Here is an 18055-nt window from a genome sequence, read left to right on the forward strand (position 1 = left end):
GTGGCATTCTTCTGCCAATATCTACTCCTCACATTCTGTGGCATTCTTCTGCCAATATCTACTCCTCACATTCTGTGGCATTCTTCTGCCAATATCTACTCCTCACATTCTGTGGCATTCTTCTGCCAATATCTACTCCTCACATTCTGTGGCATTCTTCTGCCAATATCTACTCCTCACATTCTGTGGCATTCTTCTGCCAATATCTACTCCTCACATTCTGTGGCATTCTTCTGCCAATATCTACTCCTCACATTCTGTGGCATTCTTCTGCCAATATCTACTCCTCACATTCTGTGGCATTCTTCTGCCAATATCTACTCCTCACATTCTGTGGCATTCTTCTGCCAATATCTACTCCTCACATTCTGTGGCATTCTTCTGCCAATATCTACTCCTCACATTCTGTGGCATTCTTCTGCCAATATCTACTCCTCACATTCTGTGGCATTCTTCTGCCAATATCTACTCCTCACATTCTGTGGCATTCTTCTGCCAATATCTACTCCTCACATTCTGTGGCATTCTTCTGCCAATATCTACTCCTCACATTCTGTGGCATTCTTCTGCCAATATCTACTCCTCACATTCTGTGGCATTCTTCTGCCAATATCTACTCCTCACATTCTGTGGCATTCTTCTGCCAATATCTACTCCTCACATTCTGTGGCATTCTTCTGCCAATATCTACTCCTCACATTCTGTGGCATTCTTCTGCCAATATCTACTCCTCACATTCTGTGGCATTCTTCTGCCAATATCTACTCCTCACATTCTGTGGCATTCTTCTGCCAATATCTACTCCTCACATTCTGTGGCATTCTTCTGCCAATATCTACTCCTCACATTCTGTGGCATTCTTCTGCCAATATCTACTCCTCACATTCTGTGGCATTCTTCTGCCAATATCTACTCCTCACATTCTGTGGCATTCTTCTGCCAATATCTACTCCTCACATTCTGTGGCATTCTTCTGCCAATATCTACTCCTCACATTCTGTGGCATTCTTCTGCCAATATCTACTCCTCACATTCTGTGGCATTCTTCTGCCAATATCTACTCCTCACATTCTGTGGCATTCTTCTGCCAATATCTACTCCTCACATTCTGTGGCATTCTTCTGCCAATATCTACTCCTCACATTCTGTGGCATTCTTCTGCCAATATCTACTCCTCACATTCTGTGGCATTCTTCTGCCAATATCTACTCCTCACATTCTGTGGCATTCTTCTGCCAATATCTACTCCTCACATTCTGTGGCATTCTTCTGCCAATATCTACTCCTCACATTCTGTGGCATTCTTCTGCCAATATCTACTCCTCACATTCTGTGGCATTCTTCTGCCAATATCTACTCCTCACATTCTGTGGCATTCTTCTGCCAATATCTACTCCTCACATTCTGTGGCATTCTTCTGCCAATATCTACTCCTCACATTCTGTGGCATTCTTCTGCCAATATCTACTCCTCACATTCTGTGGCATTCTTCTGCCAATATCTACTCCTCACATTCTGTGGCATTCTTCTGCCAATATCTACTCCTCACATTCTGTGGCATTCTTCTGCCAATATCTACTCCTCACATTCTGTGGCATTCTTCTGCCAATATCTACTCCTCACATTCTGTGGCATTCTTCTGCCAATATCTACTCCTCACATTCTGTGGCATTCTTCTGCCAATATCTACTCCTCACATTCTGTGGCATTCTTCTGCCAATATCTACTCCTCACATTCTGTGGCATTCTTCTGCCAATATCTACTCCTCACATTCTGTGGCATTCTTCTGCCAATATCTACTCCTCACATTCTGTGGCATTCTTCTGCCAATATCTACTCCTCACATTCTGTGGCATTCTTCTGCCAATATCTACTCCTCACATTCTGTGGCATTCTTCTGCCAATATCTACTCCTCACATTCTGTGGCATTCTTCTGCCAATATCTACTCCTCACATTCTGTGGCATTCTTCTGCCAATATCTACTCCTCACATTCTGTGGCATTCTTCTGCCAATATCTACTCCTCACATTCTGTGGCATTCTTCTGCCAATATCTACTCCTCACATTCTGTGGCATTCTTCTGCCAATATCTACTCCTCACATTCTGTGGCATTCTTCTGCCAATATCTACTCCTCACATTCTGTGGCATTCTTCTGCCAATATCTACTCCTCACATTCTGTGGCATTCTTCTGCCAATATCTACTCCTCACATTCTGTGGCATTCTTCTGCCAATATCTACTCCTCACATTCTGTGGCATTCTTCTGCCAATATCTACTCCTCACATTCTGTGGCATTCTTCTGCCAATATCTACTCCTCACATTCTGTGGCATTCTTCTGCCAATATCTACTCCTCACATTCTGTGGCATTCTTCTGCCAATATCTACTCCTCACATTCTGTGGCATTCTTCTGCCAATATCTACTCCTCACATTCTGTGGCATTCTTCTGCCAATATCTACTCCTCACATTCTGTGGCATTCTTCTGCCAATATCTACTCCTCACATTCTGTGGCATTCTTCTGCCAATATCTACTCCTCACATTCTGTGGCATTCTTCTGCCAATATCTACTCCTCACATTCTGTGGCATTCTTCTGCCAATATCTACTCCTCACATTCTGTGGCATTCTTCTGCCAATATCTACTCCTCACATTCTGTGGCATTCTTCTGCCAATATCTACTCCTCACATTCTGTGGCATTCTTCTGCCAATATCTACTCCTCACATTCTGTGGCATTCTTCTGCCAATATCTACTCCTCACATTCTGTGGCATTCTTCTGCCAATATCTACTCCTCACATTCTGTGGCATTCTTCTGCCAATATCTACTCCTCACATTCTGTGGCATTCTTCTGCCAATATCTACTCCTCACATTCTGTGGCATTCTTCTGCCAATATCTACTCCTCACATTCTGTGGCATTCTTCTGCCAATATCTACTCCTCACATTCTGTGGCATTCTTCTGCCAATATCTACTCCTCACATTCTGTGGCATTCTTCTGCCAATATCTACTCCTCACATTCTGTGGCATTCTTCTGCCAATATCTACTCCTCACATTCTGTGGCATTCTTCTGCCAATATCTACTCCTCACATTCTGTGGCATTCTTCTGCCAATATCTACTCCTCACATTCTGTGGCATTCTTCTGCCAATATCTACTCCTCACATTCTGTGGCATTCTTCTGCCAATATCTACTCCTCACATTCTGTGGCATTCTTCTGCCAATATCTACTCCTCACATTCTGTGGCATTCTTCTGCCAATATCTACTCCTCACATTCTGTGGCATTCTTCTGCCAATATCTACTCCTCACATTCTGTGGCATTCTTCTGCCAATATCTACTCCTCACATTCTGTGGCATTCTTCTGCCAATATCTACTCCTCACATTCTGTGGCATTCTTCTGCCAATATCTACTCCTCACATTCTGTGGCATTCTTCTGCCAATATCTACTCCTCACATTCTGTGGCATTCTTCTGCCAATATCTACTCCTCACATTCTGTGGCATTCTTCTGCCAATATCTACTCCTCACATTCTGTGGCATTCTTCTGCCAATATCTACTCCTCACATTCTGTGGCATTCTTCTGCCAATATCTACTCCTCACATTCTGTGGCATTCTTCTGCCAATATCTACTCCTCACATTCTGTGGCATTCTTCAGCCAATATCTACTCCTTGAAACCAAACAAAAACCCCTCCGCTTGCTATTACCATAAAGGGTACCCTCCAATAGTTCCTCGACACCAAAGAAACCGTAAATATCGTACCACACTATTTGAGAGGAAAAAGCCCCCATGTATATGTGGAACACAGCAAAAGGTGGGGACTTATAAATGTGGTAGATGTGGACAATGTACTTTTATATTGGGGGAAAAATGCTTTGGTTGGGTAACATAGGCCTAAAACTGAAAAGTAAGGGCTATCATACCTGTCATACTATGGGGGTGGTTTATTTAGCCTTGTGTCTGACTTGTGGAAAATATTATGTCGGTAAAACCGAACGTAAGTTAAAACAGCGAGTATATGAACATATAAGAGATATAAATAAAAGAAATGACAACAATGCCCTTTATAGGCATACTGAGGTGTGTGAAAAAGCGAATATTAAATTTTGGGTCCTTGAAGAGGTAAAAAGAAGTGACAGGGGAGGTGATTGGGAGTCCCTACTAGAATACAGAGAAATGATTTGGCAACTCAGGCTTGATGCCTGTGGTTCCAATGGGATGAACGACCACCTCTCTATTAAACCTGCTTTAAAACTTTTATCCAATAACCCCAAACTGAGTTAAAGAATATTTGGGTGGTAACATGGACATCTAAGGAGGATGTTTCCGACGGCCACTACTATTCTTTACTATTCCTTACTTATATTTCTACATAGGTGTAATTAAACCGTTGCATTGTTATATAGTTGATGAGGTACACCAAAATAAAATATCATATACAATATATATTTTTTTATATATATATTTTTATATATATCTCTATATATGTATAAACATTAAGTACGTATATATATATATATATATATATAAAGGTGGATTCATGTACTTTTGGTGACATCTGGAGCACTTTTTATGTGCTTAATTTATTCTACTAATTTATTTCACCATATATAAGATAATATATGCAATTCAGTCAACAGTTTTTATACACATTTTTATACATATTTTTAGATAAAGCTTTTTAACATTTGGTATATATACAGATATTTTGCACAATGTTATACATTTTTGATTCAGCATTTGGAATTGATTCTTTTTTAATGATTTTAAAATGTTAATTAATAATTAAGTTGTTATTCTATTAATTAATCAGCTGGCAGTGTATTTAAGGCATGTTTTCAGTTGATACAATGGATTCTGATGAAGTCTTGACGAGATAGATGAAAGTGCGCTCAATCCCAGTTGTGTCTGTTTTGTTTTTGTCGTTTATTAAACTTACAGTTTATTCAAGTACAACGAGTGGCTGATACATTTGTGGTACGATATTTACGGTTTCTTTGGTGTCGAGGAACTATTGGAGGGTACCTACTCCTCACATTCTGTGGCATTCTTCTGCCAATATCTACTCCTCACATTATGTGGCATTATTCTGCCAGTATCTACTCCTCACATTCTGTGGCATTCTTCTGCCAATACCTACTCCTCACATTCTGTGGCATTCTTCTGCCAATATCTACTCCTCACATTATGTGGCATTATTCTGCCAGTATCTACTCCTCACATTCTGTGACATTCTTCTGCCAATATCTACTCCTCACATTCTATGGCATTCTTCAGCCAATATCTACCCCTCACATCCTGTGGCATTCTTCTGCCAATATCTACTCCTCACATTATGAGGCATTCTTCTGCCAATATCTACTCCTCACATTCTGTGGCATTCTTCTGCCAATATCTACTCCTTACATTCTGTGGCATTCTTCTGCCATTATCTACTCCTCACATTCTGTGGCATTTGTCTGCCAATATCTACTCCTCACATCCTGTGGCATTCTTCTGCCAATATCTACTCCTCACATCCTGTGGCATTCTTCTGCCAATATCTACTCCTCACATTATGTGTCATTATTCTGCCAGTATCTACTCCTCACATTATGTGGCATTATTCTGCCAGTATCTACTCCTCACATTATGTGGCATTCTTCAGCCAATATCTACCCCTCACATACTGTGGCATTCTTCAGCCGATATCTACCCCTCACATACTGTGGCATTCTTCAGCCAATATCTACTCCTCACATTCTGTGGCATTCTTCTGCCAATATCTACTCCTCACATTCTGTGGCATTCTTCTGCCAATATCTACTCCTCACATTCTGTGGCATTCTTCTGCCAATATCTACTCCTCACATTCTGTGGCATTCTTCACCCAATATCTACCCCTCACATACTGTGGCATTCTTCAGCCAATATCTACCCCTCACATTCTGTGGCATTCATCTGCCAATATCTTCTCCTCACATTCTGCGGCATTCTTTTGCCAATATCTACTCCTCACATTCTGCGGCATTCTTCTGACAATATCTACTCCTCACATTCTGAGGCATTCTTCTGCCAATATCTACTCCTCACATTCTGTGGCATTCGTCTGCCAATATCTACTCCTCACATGCTGTGGCATTCGTTTGCCAATATCTACTCCTCACATCCTGTGGCATTCTTCTGCCAATATCTACTCCTCACATTCTGTGGCATTCTTCAGCCAATATCTACTATTCACATTCTGTGACATTCTTCTGCCAATATCTACTCCTCACATTCTGTGGCATTCTTCTGCCAGTATCTACCTCTCACATTCTGTGGCATTCTTCTGCCAATATCTACTCCTCACATTCTGTGGCATTCTTCTGCCAATATCTACTCCTCACATTCTGTGGCATTCTTCTGCCAATATCTACTCCTCACATTCTGTGGCATTCTTCTGCCAATATCTACCTCTCACATTCTGTGGCATCCATCTGCCAATATCTACTCCTCACATTCTGTGGCATTCTTCTGCCAATATCTACTCCTCACATTCTGTGGCATTCTTCTGCCAATATCTACTCCTCACATTCTGTGGCATTCTTCTGCCAGTATCTACTCCTCACATTCTGTGGCATTCTTCTGCCATTATCTACTCCTCACATTCTGTGGCATTTGTCTGCCAATATCTACTCCTCACATCCTGTGGCATTCTTCTGCCAATATCTACTCCTCACATCCTGTGGCATTTTTCTGCCAATATCTACTCCTCACATTCTGTGGCATTTGTCTGCCAATATCTACTCCTCACATTCTGTGGCATTCTTCTGCCAATATCTACTCCTCACATCCTGTGGCATTCTTCTGCCAATATCTACTCCTCACATTCTGTGGCATTCTTCTGCCAATAATTACTCCTCACATTCTGTGGCTTTCTTCTGCCAATATCTACTCATCACATCCTGTGGCATTCTTCTGCTAATATCTACTCCTCACATCCTGTGGCATTCTTCTGCCAATGTCTACTCCTCACATTCTGTGGCATTCTTCTGCCAGTATCTACTCCTCACACACTGTGGCATTCTTCAGCCAATATCTACTCCTCACATTCTGTGGCATTCTTCTGCCAATATCTATTCCTCACATTCTGTGGCATTCTTCTGCCAATATCTACTCCTCACATTCTGTGGCATTCTTCTGCCAATATCTACTCCTCACATTCTGTGCATTCTTCTGACCACTGATCCAAATAAATGTTAGTTCAACAACACCTATAAGAAGATATATACTGTAAGGTCTGTCTTCTGTTATGTGCATCTAGCTTAGTTCTCTGCCAAACAGTCTCAGTGTGAAGCAGGGACTACAAATAGTGCAGAAGAAAATGGTGTCACTTGATGCATCATGGTATGTTACCCAACTTTAGTTTTTTTTTTTGTTGTTGTGTAACACAGACATTATACTTATTATTCTAAACCACATGAGGTGGTGCATACAATTTTAGGGTATATGACACCCAGATGGTGATAGCGGAGTTCACTTTGTACAGCTAAATTTGTGAAAATGCTGTAGAATCATGTATTGTTCTGTTAAATATGTGGCTTTTTAAAGTGAAATGCTAAGAAGAAGTAACTTGTTTTTCTTCTTAAATCCACAGGATACAAGTAGTGTGTCCAGCAATGTATCATCTGAGCTATATATGGAAACCAAAACACTTGAAAGGGAAAATGAAAAAGACAAATTTACAATAAAGATTATGAGGAAAGCTTTAGAGGCAAGTGAAAGAAAGCAAGAAATATTTAAGTATTAGAGACAGAGATACAAGTTTAAGAGACAGAGTATTTACAGCTGTACATTAAAGAAGTATGAACTTTACTCTCACTGTGAAAACAGAAATGATGAGGAAACTTTCTTGGAAAGATCTCTGCCTAAATAGCAGGAAAACCAGATTGTTAAATGGAGTCTCCTGGAAAAATAATCACGAGCATAAAAAGTGCAGAAGAATCTTATACAACACTGCACCTGTCAGTTCTGCAAAGCAAATCAGAATATATTTCAGGGAGTAAATGCTTCAAAATCTATAGTCTTCACTCGCTGTATTCTTTTAACACATTGGAGAACAATTTGCATTGCACATTAAAACTGGAGACCTACCACTCATCCAAAAAACTGTTGTTAAATAAAACCTGCTAGGAAGCTGTAGCTGTTGCATTTCTAATGTATAAGTGTGATTTCAGACCCTGTCTCTCACCCACTCTCTGCCTTAGGTCATCACTGACTTGAGAAGTGGGCATAAAATGGAACAATATATATAAAAGTGCACCTTATTACATGCAGTTACAGGCAGAGGGGTACAGTAATGACCATATTTAAAAAAAGTAAAAAGAAACCCAGCTTTAATATATTTCCTGTGGACTGCATGCTGATTGCCATTGCGTTACACAGTGGCAATGCAGTGAAATCTTCATCACTGCCATAGTACAAAGCTTGCAATATAATTCCAGCCGTATAAAAAGTTACCCTCTTACAAGTATGAAACTGCTGAACTGAAAACAAAGGTAATAATACTATCTGACTGTCACCAGGCAATGGTTGTTAAGTTCTGACACTCATTGGGCAAGCTAGTTGGGTTGCCTTCTCCACAGGTCATCAAACCTATACCTGTACTGCTCGCGACTTCTGGAGATCTTTGTTACCAGGATCACTTAGTTAGCCAGGTTGGTCCAAATGTCTGTCTTTCTGAATGATCCTTCTTGAGCTCCCTCCAGCATTTCCCTATACATGAAAAATAAGATTACTGTCTCCTTAAGAGACAATCTTATGATTCTGCCCCTGGGTCCTTAGTATCCAAAGTCAAGAATCAAAAGGTCATTATTCTGTAAAAGTGAGACCAGGATGTGAACAGTGTCTCGTGCAATATGACTATAAGCAGCTTAGGGCGAGGTAGTGCATTACTGCCTGAAGCATTGTCTTTGCGTGCACAATTATTCATTCATGCTTGTTCGTACTTGATTACAATGATGAAGGGATGTGCAGATCTGTATACTAACATACCAAAAAGCATCATTTATATAAAAGCTTTGTAAATATACCTAAATCTCTTGAAACATCATATGTGCCTCTGTTATGTGCACTGCTAGTTATCACATTTATAAAGAGGTTGTTGGAAAAAGTAAAAGCAAACAATATATACAAAGTGAAGTTTCAGGAGTGTAGAGGTGAATGAATTCAGAACATTTCCTTACATTAAAGATAGGCCAGAAAAGTGCATCTATTAGTACTACTGAGAGAGATGTTGTTAATACTATCAGCAATTGTCATTCCATCAATAATTTCAACCTAAACACCTAGTAATGCCTTTTTTAATTATATGGTTCTGTAAGCAGTGATATGTTTGCCATTATCCTTGGCACATGGCAATAGAAATGCACAGGGCCATTGTGCACTGAAACATACACCATCAAGCACCTTGAAGACCATTTACTCACAATCCCCCACCACTGCACAACATAAAACAGTCAACTCACATATGCCATGCAGTTTTAAGGTACTGTCCTTTACAGAGCAGCACTCTTCACAGACAGAAACACATATGCACATTCTATAGTCATCAGACAGCCTTCATAAGGGATGCCATCACCAGTCAACATGACATCAAAGGCAGATGGAAGGAATATGTCCAGCAGCATCTGAATGAAGAAAGCTCCACAGAAGCTGTACTGCCCCGGACACAGCCAATTGTAAAAGAAAGAAAAGCCCAATGCAGAAGAAGTAAGGACAGCACTAAGGCAATTAAGTCAAAGAAGACAGCAGACTCAGATGAGGTCACTGCAGATATGATAAAGACATTGGGCGAGTTGGGGAAAATGGCTCCAGGGGGTATTCAAAGCAGTATGAAGAGAATGGCATATCGCAGATAACTGGAGAATAAGCATTGTAGTTCCAGTGTACGAGAACAAAGCAGACATTCACAACTGTGGCAGTATAGAGGTATTCACCTCTTATCACATGCATTAAAGAGCTCAAGAGTGACTGATAAACAAATATGTAGAGTAGTAGAAAGTAAAATGGGAGATTAGCAGTTCAGATTCAGATCAGGATGCAGCATAAGTGACCCAATTTCTGCAATAAGACAGAGAGTTGAGAAGAAGCTAGAGATGAGGAAAGAATCCAACAGGGCATTCCTAGACTTGGAGGAAAGCATATGACAAGGTCCAAAGAAAGCTGGTTTGAATAGTCCTGCAATGGTTTGAAGTCCCAGAAATCTTGGTAAAATGAATGCAAGCTCTGCACACGGACCCAGTGACACAAGTTTGAATACTGCAAGTGGGTGTCCATCAGGATTATGCTCTGAGACCACTGCTTCTTATACGGATGATAGACTACATTAGCAAACAATTTGGAGGGAACAGATCAACAAAGCTGCTGTATGCAGATGATGTGACATTACAAGCAAACTCTGTGCAAGAACTTCAGCAAATGGTAGGGAAAAGGAATGCAAAACTGAAGGTGCACAGCATGAAGATGAAGGGGAAAGGAATGCAAGACTGAAGGTGCACAGCATGAAGATGAAGGGGAAAGGAATGCAAAACTGAAGGTGCACAGCATGAAGATGAATGCAGATAAGATGAACGCAATGGCAAGAAATGGAAAAGCTTAGAAGAAACTGAAAAGTGAGACAGGAAGGAAATAGTGGAACAAATTAACAGGTTCAAGTATCTGGTAGGGGTGGTTGAGGAGAAGAAAAGTCTGAATGAGAAGGGCAAAGAGAGAATCAGCAAAGCTGCAGACAACTGGCACAGAATGTCAGGAGTAGTGTATGACAGAAGATGACCAAAGAAACTGAAAAGTAACATGTACAAAACAGTGGTGTGAAGAGTACTATTGTGCAGAAACCCGGACAATAAGGCAGAGCAGTTGAGGAAGCTAGAGATGATGGAGATGACGTACCTGAGATGAGTGGTGGAATGCACACTGGGGGGCAGATGAAGAAATGATGAGTTCAGAGCAGAAACTAAGTAGCGCTGATTGCAAAGAAGACCAAAGAGAAGAGATTACTGTAATTTGGGTACATGTGCAGGAAAGGAGAAGGCAATCTGGTGAAGAAGATTTGGGACAGGCGGGAAGAAGGTAATTGTAAATGAGGGTGTCCAGCAAGGAGATGATGGATCGTGTGAGAGAAGACCTGCGACACTCAGGCATGACTGTCAAAGAATGCAGGAGAGTAACACTGAGTCAAGAGAAATGGTGACAACTGATGTGGCACCTCAACTCCAAGCAAGTAGAAAATGAAAAAAGGGGGTTGATTATGTTGATGATGTATTAAGTGAAGGCCAATATACAAAACACTAAAAGTGGTCCATGATATCCATGTAATAGTTCCAAGGCAATGACAATAGATGTTCAGGATTTTAATTAGTTAAGATGCAAAGCATGGATGTCAGGTAAGCAGTGACATCTCTGCCTTTAGAAACCATTTCTGAAATCCTTATAAATGTATTTCAATCAGTTGATCATGGTTTTAAGACCCTAGGAATTCAACAGCATTTTTGTACATATTGCACATTTGTAGCCATTTTGTGTGCAGAACATTATCAGCTCCAATGCAGAATTCTCAGAGGTTACTTGGAAGTGAATTGTGATGTGCTTTCTTGTGGGTCTCCCTTAGAACACCAGAGGGAGACTGTCAACATTTTGGGCACGTGATAGAAAAATGTATTTCTGTCAAGTGGTAGTCATGTTGCTGGAACTGGTACTTGTCTTTGGAAATCTTTTATAGTAGTAATGTGATGTTGGGGAGTTAGTTATGGTTTATGGCTTACTAAGAAGGTTGTTGAGTTATATGCTATATATAACTCTAAATTTATAATAGTATTCCTCTGATACTTTATAAGTAATAAAAATAAGAAAAATATCTGAAGTTAGTGAGCTCAGATTCAAAAGTTTACTGATATGAAGCTATAAACTACTTGAGAACTGTATGTGTGATTTATTGATTGCATTTCCACAAAACTTTGCAACATGATAGTGAAATGTGGTAAGTCATTTAAATGAGTAGTATTACATAATATTGCAGTTACCATGGTCTGTGTCACTTCTGAAAATTTGTGTACCTAAGAATTCCATAAATGAAGCTTAGCTTAATGGTATAGAGGGATAAAGCCCTGACTATGACCCAGGTGACCCAAGCAGCTCAAGTACTAGCACATCCCAGCAAAAGGGAATGTGAGTAAGTGGCCAAAGTCAGTTTTTCCATCCTGTGGGCAGGAAGACAGTCCATCTTATTGTAATGCACATTCCTATTAGAGAAAAGGTGCCTTACATGTTGCAATAGTTGGGACATGTGCTTCCCCCTGCTAAGCAATGTATATGATAATCTTCGTGGGCATGTATGGGAATGTGTATATCCTCTGGGGAAGTCATAGGGTAGCCTCACATCTGCATGGATGCATATAATTGCCTATGGAAGAGTTAAAGATCCTATATGACAATATCCCTTATGGTGGTTTCCAGTGATCAGTGAATCAATCCACAGGGAATGATAGTACTAGTTCCTTATGGGAGGGCTGGTGGGATGGCAGGCAGTGGGGATAAAAAGATAAAGAAAAATTCTATAAATTATATTTACTCAAAGGTAAATAAAATGTTTGAGTATATATGTACACACACACACACACACACACACACACATATATATATATATATATATATATATATATATATATATATATATATGGTATACATTCATTTTTTCATAAGAAGGTTGTACGATTTGCCAAAGTGCAAAAGTACAACCTCCAGCTCTCTCAAATGCCAAAAAAAAATTGTGCGATTTCCAATGAGCGAATGCACATTGACATTCACTCAATCGAAGTCGACATTTTGGGGGCAGATCGCACTATAGCGGGGATCAGGAAATTAACCCTTTCCCTCACTGTAGTCCAATCTCTGAGTTTGTATATTAAAGTGGGGGTGTGTGAAGGGGGGCTTGCCCCCCTGCATAATGCTGTATGTAGATGTTTAAATTTCGAAAATGTTTGAATCTGGTTTTCCAGATTTCCATTTTAAAAATCATGTTATGTTCAGACTTTTGTTTTTTAGCATTTAAAGTCGTACAAACGTACAATTGCACAAATGCGTTTCAAAGAAATTAATGTATACCTATATATATCTATATATATATATATATATATATATATATATATATATATACGGGTCTATATGACTACATCAACATGTCATAAGAACGGCACTCACTAGTTCGACACGAAATCATCGACCACGCATATTATCGAAATTTCAGATATGCGACGTTTACTTGTCCGACAATAAAATAGAATGCCTAAGCAGTAAATGACAACGCTGTTAAGGTAAATTGTACAGAATCACGAAACACCCTACTCGTGTGAACACAGAAACAAGTGCTAACATGAGTCCTGCAAGGGGGAAGGAAAGGATATGATATTGCAGATTTTAGTATGGGTAGATTTTGATGCTTTTGACTTGAGATCCTGCATTTTATATATATATATATAGATATATATATATATATATATATATATATATATATATATATATATATATATGGGTGTATAGCACTTTGAAGTGGTAATTCTGCGTTTTGCATACGATCACTTTAGTCTTTGCATTATATGACGGATCGACGATATTCAGAAAGGGTACAATATACTGGTGTGTTGTTTTGTTTTTGATGTCGTGTTGTCGGGCAAGTGAATGTCGGTGATTTAAAACTTCGCTATTATGAGTTGTTGGTGATTTCGAGTCGCACAAGTGGATGTCGATGATATGACATGTCGATGTAGTCATATAGACCCATATATACACATATGTATACATATTTTAAACTATTTATTTTTCTGGTTTCACTTGTATGCCACGGTGGTATGGTGGTAGCGTTGTTGCCTCACAGCAAGAGGTTCTCCCATTCGATTCTCGGCTGGGCTTGAGAGTGCTTTCTGTGTGGAGTCTGCATGTCCTCTCCACGACTGGGTAGTGTTCGAAAGACATGCGTGTGTAAATGGGCGTGCCTTAGTTGAAGGTTGAGCATCGAGCTGGCACCTCGGCGTTTCGTAAAAATCTACTGCCAATCATTAGCGGACCGGAGTTCCGCTGTGGCAACCCCTTATCGGGAAAAGCCGAAAGACAAACAACAACATTTTCCTGGTTTCACTTCTGGAATATTACATTAACATCATATGGAAAGGAAATCATAATATAAAAGTCACTTGAGTGTCTATATTGTATTAGTTGCAGGGTGCATAACATTTTGGAACTTTGTGTTCACAGACCATCTGTCACACATACTTCTTATGGTTTTGCAGTGTATTACTGGCAAATGTCACAAGTTGCTAGTAATACTTTGTCACCTCACTGTTTTAAAAAGAGTATGCATTACTTCCTGATCTTTATGTGTCTGCATTCTATTGTTCCTATTTTATTGGAAATGCACAGTATGACTGCAACACTGCAGGAATGAGTCATGTGAATTTGTATACTTAAAAGTGCACTGTTTTTTGTAATGCATTCCCACTGGAACACAACTCATACAATCTGCCACTTGTATCACTTTAATTATATATGATACAAAAGTGAAAACAAAACAATTGTTTGTATAACATGGAGTTTTGCAGAGGGGAATAACATTTCTAAAATGTTCTCTGTATGAAACATTAGAGATGCACCAGCAATGTAATGTCTCTTCAGTACAGAAACATATGCAGCAGCCTAATAATCCCTCATTTAAAACTGCACTGGTCTACAATCACTAGAAAGACTATCATAAAAAAATGGAAGAGTGATGCATCTCATAGTTGTAGGAAGTCTATAAATTTACCCCCAACGTTTAATCTAAAAAATAAAAGGAAGTTATTAAATTAAGATCTAACAATAACAATCCCACGTTTAAACATTGAATTAAACTGGAAGTACTATTAGAGAAAATTTGCTAAAATGTATGGTGTCAAAATGTTTTTTTTTATCTGTACTATGAATATTTCGGATTTTATTTGTATATCTTTTATTGTCTTATTTGTTCCTCCCGTCTTTTGTAAATAGTTATTTGAATCATAGTAAATTTAATAAAAAATTTTTAAAAAAATGCATTATGGGTGTCATATGTTGTTTTAGAACATTACATATGCAGACATTCTCTCCTGCATACCTCAGCAGTTGTGGCAATCCATTAGTATACAATAAATGGTACTTAATTTAGAAAAAAACATACATGCTGGATAGACCAATCTGCATACCAATTGTAAATTTAGTATTCCCTATAGAAAAAAGCAAAGTTATAAAAAATATTTTCTCTGCCCCACAGCTGTAGAAATACCTTACACACCATCCAATACAGTAAAAAAAAAAAAAAAAAAAAAAAAAAGAAAAAAACACTTCCAGTATGAGCGGACAAAACTGCATTCACCAACTTGAAGAAGGGGGAAGTTCTACCAAAAAGGGCATCACTGCCAGCAGAAGTAGCAGGAGCAGCCTTTGGTCAACTGGTGCTCTAGGCAAAAGGGCTCTATGGCACCCCCCACCACACCACCCGGTGCCCCCATCCTGGTCTACCTACACCAAATAAACACTGAAAAAGTGCCCCTGCTAGAGCGGCGCCCTAGGCGCCCGCCTAGTTGGCCTATGCCTAAGGCCGGCTATGAGAAGTAGCCAACAGTGATTTCCTGTAGAAGAACTCCGATCGTCATTCACCCATAGTTTAACAAAAAAAAAAAAACAGCTCAGTGTAGCAGAATAATACATAACAACGTAAAAAAGAGAGAAAGAAAAACGTCAGACTTCTTGATTCCAGGCGCACCCGGTAGTCAATAGCCATGATACTTATTTTTTCAGCACAGCTACTCAACATTAAATGTTACAGTACATCATTTTAAAACAGTGAGATGGCAACTATAATGCTTAGTAGTTGATAGCTGTGCAAAAATAAGTATCACGGCTACCATAAAAAGTGGCCCGTATATTAAAATAAATAAATTTTAAATCTTGGAGTTAATCACACAAATAATGAGGCTGCAGAGTATGTTTTCTACAGCATGCAAAATACTACATATAGTAGAAAGAAAGAGAGATGATGGAAGATATAAGGGACAGGACAGAGGAAAGTTAAAAGAGAAGGAATTAGTACAGTATTATTCATTTGCTCTCTACATGTGGGCAAAGTCAGTGCATTTATAAAATACTTGTTCGTTTTTCTCTCTTAGATCATATATAAAATTTGACCAAACCATTAACAAGTGAGTGTTCTGAATGCAGGTATTGCCAATAGGGTCTTTCTTCGTTTTACTTTCTGCTGTGATCTTATTACAATAATGCCTCACCACCGTATTCAATATTTTGGCACCTTATCAATCTACTGCATATTTTTTGTACAAGAATATCTTTTAGTTTCAAATTTTCTTTCACTTTCATTTTGAAATTTTATAATTTGTTATCTCTTTTTCTACCATCATTTGTTTTAAAAGAACATGATAAATAAAATTTACTTAGATCTTAACATATCCATAAGCACCCAAAATGACACCATACACCAAATACAGGCTTTATGTCCTGACACCTCCTTTTCCTGCCAGATGATTGCTGCCATTGCAGAATGAGCCAGCTTTTGTTAGTGAGGTGTAAAGAGAAAGTCCTTCCTGTGCAATATATGGTTGGAGTTTAAAATGTATTTTTTTTATCTTAATGCCATCAATAGAAATCTTATTAGGGTAGTGGCTAGGAAGTTATATGATGTGAATCATTTAACAAAGTTTTAGAGTTTTCAAAAGGCATCTTCTCAGACCTAGTAAGATGTGACATATCAATCTGCAGCTAGGTCTGCTGTCTGACCATTGTAAAAGAAAGTCAGTTTAGTCATTCCATAATGCAAACAGGTCTTTGTTATATCAAGCTTTGCATAAATTATTTCATGTTGCTTATGCACTAGCTGAATGCACTATTCAGTGCATACATATTAACCACACAGTCTGTGTATGTGAGTATAACAGCATCTGAAACATAAATATTTTATCTGAAACACAACAGAGAAATTCATCAGACAACCACTCTTTTACACTTCCACTTAAATAGCAAAATTAACTGACCAGATGTTAAACACATTAAATAAAATCCATATCGACTCTGGAAATGGAAATGAATGACTACATGATAAAATGAAGTTAAGCTAAATCAAAATAAATAAATAAATAATGCACCTATCAGTGAGTAAATAGATGTAAACAGATTACAGTTTTCATACATTATTTCAACCTACTGGCCTTTAAGGTGAGATTTAATACTCGTATGCTCATTCAAGCAATTGTAAGCCTCTAGCCACAAATGTAAACATAATTTTGTTGTCCAAAATCAAGTCAGTATCACCCCTGCAGCTCACCTTTTCCGCCTGAGTATTTTCTGTTTTACCTGCCAGTGTTTGACGCAAGTCCTATGGTTTATAATTCCATAATCAATAGTTTGAATATAATAGTGGTGTGAGGCACAGTGACATAATGGCATAATGCAGAAGGTATTTTAATGTATACCATCAATCATATAATATAAGGAAATAGGATAAAATAATTTATAATTCTTGTCAGTTCTTCTGCTCATTTTCAATCCATGTATTATGCATGAAAGAAAAACAGCAAGGTGTTTGTTCATTAGTAATTCTGGAAAGTGATCCAAAGTAGTCTTGGAGATCTGAAATCAAATTTATGTTGGTGCACATTAAATCAGCTGAAAGTGTCATGCATTTCTGTAGCCATGATATGCACCTGCAGCAAAATATATAAGCAAAATTCCAGAAGGGAAGCATACCTCAACAATGTAATGTATCATGAGACACTACTACACATCCAAGTGATTTTCTTTCTTCATCTTAAGCAATAATCCACAAATGGATGTGGTTAATGCATGATTTACCCATGGCTGGTATGTTCTGACAATGCAGGCAAAGCCCAAGTTATACAATGACATTATTGAGGAAAATAATTACTTATCTTTTCAAAATGTCATTGTATCATGGCACTGAATCACAGGAGTGAAAATACACAAAGGTCTTGCTTCC

This window comes from Protopterus annectens, chromosome 11.part0, assembly GCF_019279795.1.
Source record: "Protopterus annectens isolate FY-2018-M chromosome 11.part0, PAN1.0, whole genome shotgun sequence".
Classification (NCBI taxonomy): domain Eukaryota; kingdom Metazoa; phylum Chordata; order Ceratodontiformes; family Protopteridae; genus Protopterus; species Protopterus annectens.